Source organism: Penaeus vannamei, chromosome 15, assembly GCF_042767895.1.
Source record: "Penaeus vannamei isolate JL-2024 chromosome 15, ASM4276789v1, whole genome shotgun sequence".
In the NCBI taxonomy this organism is placed as follows: domain Eukaryota; kingdom Metazoa; phylum Arthropoda; class Malacostraca; order Decapoda; family Penaeidae; genus Penaeus; species Penaeus vannamei.
This window is the reverse complement of record NC_091563.1, coordinates 7400374-7405159: the sequence shown is the minus strand read 5'-3', so window position 1 is coordinate 7405159 and position 4786 is coordinate 7400374. Positions and strand designations below refer to the sequence as shown.

The window sequence follows — 4786 nt, the reverse complement described above, 5'->3', positions numbered from 1 at the left end:
TCCGTTTTCACTTTCACTGAATTTATCATGACTATTATGATTATCATCATTATCATTATCATAATTATTATCTTTTTGTTTAATCTTTCTTTTTTAGTTGTTGCTTCTGCTACTAATATTATCAAAATAATTTTCATAATTATTATTTTTATTATTGGCTGTATCATTATTGCTTACGTTTCTAGTACTATGATAATTTTTATCATGATCATCATTGTCTTCATCAATATCATTGTTATTTTATGTTATTTTCATTACTATAATTATCATTATTATGATTTCCATTATCAATATTATTTTAATCATCATTATCATCATGATCATGGTCATTATTATAAATATCATTATGATAATTTTCATCACTATCAATTTACTATCAATCATGGCTATCATCCGGCTTCTGTTAATTGTTCTATCTCCTTTACTGCTTCTATCACTTGCCTATCCTTCCAACACTCCTCAACCTTCCTGTGACCTTTCCGCACCAGAATACTTGGGGTCACAGGTCACAAAAGCGGGTCTGTCCGGGATTCGAACCCGGGACCCCTCGCACCCGAAGCAAGGATCATGCCACTAGACCAACAGACCCTTTCTTAACCCCGTTTTAGCCAAGAAGGTTGCAAATACTTCTGTTCGAATAATGGGACACTAAGGTAAAAAAAGCCATAAGTAAAAGAAAAATACGACGAAAAATAATAAGCTGTAGAAAAAAAGCCATAAGTAAAAGAAAACGTAAGGAGACGAAAAATCATAAGCTGTTGCGTGTGAGATGTGCTTTAATGTGGTTAATCTACTTACGAGCAGATGTCCGTCTACATTACAGCCTGATTTGTTTCTACACATCGTTGTGCTCAGAGTAGAGAGATATTGGGGGGGTTGGGGGTGGCATGAAGTGGGAAGGGAGGGGTGGGGCGGTTGAAGTGGGAAGGGGAAGGGGGGGTGAAGTGGGAGGGGGAAGGGTGGGGGGGTTGAAGTGGGAAGGGGAAGGGGGGGGGGGTTGAAGTGGGAAGGGGAAGGGTGGGGGGGTTGAAGTGGGAAGGGGAAGGGAGGGGGTTGAAGTGGGAAGGGGAAGGGGAGGGGGAGGGGAGGAAGGGGAGTGGGATCGGGAAGACTAGAGAAAGGGAGTGGAAGGGGAGAAGGGGAGCGGGAGCGGAAAGGGAGAAGGAGACTGAAAATGCTAGGGGAATGGTAGAACGGGGGAGTGAAAGGAAAATGGGAGTGGGAGGAGTGGAGAAAGGGAATGAGAGGGGGGGGGGGAGGGAGTGGGCCATCTGAAAAGGAATGGAAGTGGATGGGAAACAACAAAACCGGGAAAAGAGGAGGTAAAGAGAAGGGAGAGAAGTAACAATTTCGAATAGGGGGAGAAACGAGTGGCGATGACTATGCAACAAATGTTTGGTATTTTATTACCATTTTCTTATTTTTATTATTATGACATTATGACTAAGAACCCGGGACCCCTCGCACCCGAAGCAAGGATCATGCCACTAGACCAACAGAAGTAGGACGGGGAAGGGGAGGGTTGAAGTAGGAAGGGGAAGGGGGTTGAAGTGGGAAGGGAAAGGGGGGGGGGGGTTGAAGTGGGAAAGGGAAGGTGGGGGGTTGAAGTGGGAAAGGGGGAAGTGGGGGAGGGTTGGAAGTGGGAAAGGGGAAGGGGGGGTTGAAGTGGGAAGGGGAAGGGGAGGGTTGAGAAGTGGGAAGGGAAGGGGGGGGGGTTGAAGTGGGACGGGGAAGGTGAGGTGTTGAAGTGGGAAGGGGAAGGGGGGTTGAAGTGGGAAGGGAAAGGGGGGGGGGTTGGAAGTGGGAAAGGGAAGGGGGGGGGGGTTGAAGTGGGAAGGGGAAGGGGGGGGTTGAAGTGGGAAGGGGAAGGGGGGGGGGGTTGAAGTGCCTCTATCACTTGCCTATCCTTCCAACACTCCTCAACCTTCCTGTGACCTTTCCGTACCAGAATACTTGGGGTCACAGGTCACAAAAGCGGGTCTGTCCGGGATTCGAACCCGGGACCCCTCACACCCGAAGCAAGGATCATGCCACTAGACCAACAGACCCTTTCTTAACCCCGTTTTAGCCAAGAAGGTTGCAAATACTTCTGTTCGAATAATGGGACACTAAAAGAAAAAAAGCCATAAGTAAAAGAAAAAATACGACGAAAAATAATAAGCTGTAGAAAAAAAGCCATAAGGAAAAGAAAACGTAAGGAGACGAAAAATCATAAGCTGTTACGTGTGAGATGTGCTTTAATATGGTTAATCTACTTACGAGCAGATGTCTGTCTACATTACAGCCTGATTTGTTTCTACACATCGTTGTGCTCAGAGTAGAGAGATATTGGGGGGGGGTTGGGGGTGGCATGAAGTGGGAAGGGGAAGGGGAAGGGGGGGTTGAAGTGGGAAGAAGGGAAGGGGGGGGTTGAAGTGGGAAGGGGAAGGGGGGGGGTTGAAGTGGGAAGGGGAAGGGGGGGTTGAAGTGGGGAAGGGGAAGGGGGGGGGTTGAAGTGGGAAGGGGAAGGGGGGGGGGGGTTGAAAAGTGGGAAAGGGGGAAGGGGGAGGGAGGTTGAAGTGGGAAGGGGAAGGGTGGGGGGGGGGGGGTTGAATAGTGGGAAAGGGGAAGGGTGGGGGGTTGAGGTGGGAAGGGGAAGGGTGGGGGGGTTGAAGTGGGAATGTAGGGGAAGGGGGGGGGGGTTAAAGTGGGAAGGGGAGGGGGAGGGGAGAAAGGGAGTGGGATCGGGAAGATCTAGAGAAAGGGAGTGGAAGGGGAGAGAAAGAGGGGAGCGGGAGGGGAAAGGGAGAAGGGGACTGAAAATGGGAGGGGAATGGTTGAACGGGGGTGGGAAAGGAGAAATGGGAGTGGGAGGAGTGGATAGAGAGGGAATGAGAGGGGGGGGGGGAGGGAGTGGGCCATCTGAAAAGGAATGGAAGTGGATGGGAAACAACAAAACAGGGAAAAGACGAGGTAAAGAGAAGGGAGAGAAGTAACAATTTCGGAGAGGGGGGGGGGGGGGAAACGGGAGGCGATGACTATGCAACAAATGTTTGGTATTTTATTACCATTTTCTTATTTTTATTATTATGACATTATGACAAAGATAAGCAATCGGGCATGAATTGTTGCAGTGCCCATCGCTTGTTGCTAGCTCCCTCTTTCTCTCTCTTTTTCTGAATGCGTTTATAAGCAAGTGTATTTCTCAGTTATACAGTTATACAGGTAGAGTTTTTTGCCCTCCATCTGTTGGCGATATGTAGAAGGCATAAGGCAGGCTGTGAGAGTTGGCGGGCTTTTTGGATCGCAAATGTACTTGACGCATAAGAATTAAGAAAAAAAAGAATAATAAAATATATATCATCTCTTACGTATACATTGCTTGCATATAAATAATACTCGTGTCGCAAATGTACTTGATGCATAAGAATAATAATAAAAAAAATAGAAAAAAAATCATCTGTTACATATGTATTGTTTGCATATAAATAATATTCATATCGCAAATGTACTTGATACATGAGATAAAAACAATAAAAAATAAAAAATAAATAAATAAAAATAAAGAAAAAAATATATAATCTGTTACATATGCATTGCTTGCATATAAATAATATTCATATCGCAAATGTACTTGACGCATAAGAATAATAAAAAAAAGAATGAAGAAAAAAAAAATCCTCTTCTGTTACAAAATACTTTGCTTGCATATAAATAATATTCATATCCATATTTTTACATCACAGATACATATCATGTTGAGGATTCCTAACACTATTTTTCGTCATAGGTTCTTTACAGTGCTAAGCCGCACGAGGAAAACGCTCTTATAAAGAACACCATCACTGTCCATTTTTATACATTATGGCACTATCGTTCATCAAGAGGGAGATGAACTACACCCTACAGATCGGGGGAATAAAATGCCACGCGAAAAAAATGCTCTGTATAATGCTTGTTTTTTTTTTCTTCTTCTTTAAAGACTGGTGGCGTGGGAGTATGTCTGTTGGGAGATAGTTCTTAATAATATATGGCAGATGTTGTTACTTGCAGATATCTGTTTTCACTGATACTGGATATTTGTTATTGTTTTATTATGATTATCATGATTGTTATCATCGTCATCATATTATTATTGTTATCATTACCATCATCATTATCACTGTTAATATTATAATTATCATCCTTATTGTTGCTATTATCTATCATCATTACAATTAATCATTATTATATTTATCAGCATTACCATTGTAGCCATTGTTATTGTTGCTGGTATATACTGTTGTTATAATAATTGCTATTATTATCAACCATCTAATTATCACATTGATTATCTTTATTATCGTTATTATTATTATACTTATTAGTATACAATTACTCTTATTCCAATTTATCACAATCATTATTGTTACTACAATATCACAATCATTATTATTGTTATTGCAATATCACTATCATAATTGTTATTGTCTTTGATAATAATCATATTATTCATATGATAATCATAGTTGTGATGATTATTATTATAAGTTATCACTTATTTTCACTATTATAAACGTTATCATTTACAGTAACTATGATTATAAATATTAATCATATTGTTCTTATTATGATAAACATAGTTATGATTATTATTATTAGTTATCACTTATTTTCACCATTATAAACGTTATGATTTACAGTGACTATGATTATGAATATTAATCTCTTTACTACCCTTATCCTTTGCCTTTCTTCCCCTCACTCTTGTCCTTCCTTCCTCCGATTCCTCTGTGTCCTTAGGCTGGAGTCTCGAGGTCCCAAAAGC

The 4786-nt window shown here is 41.7% G+C and overlaps 2 non-coding genes across 2 annotated transcripts; both read right to left on the bottom strand.

Annotated features, from left to right (window-relative positions):
• Window positions 1-516: 516 nt before the first annotated feature.
• Window positions 517-588, bottom strand: TRNAP-CGG (transfer RNA proline (anticodon CGG)). The gene has a single exon. It is a non-coding gene; the product is annotated as a tRNA-Pro (tRNA).
• Window positions 589-1976: 1388 nt separating this feature from the next.
• Window positions 1977-2048, bottom strand: TRNAP-CGG (transfer RNA proline (anticodon CGG)). Its single transcript has one exon. It is a non-coding gene; the product is annotated as a tRNA-Pro (tRNA).
• Window positions 2049-4786: the final 2738 nt, after the last annotated feature.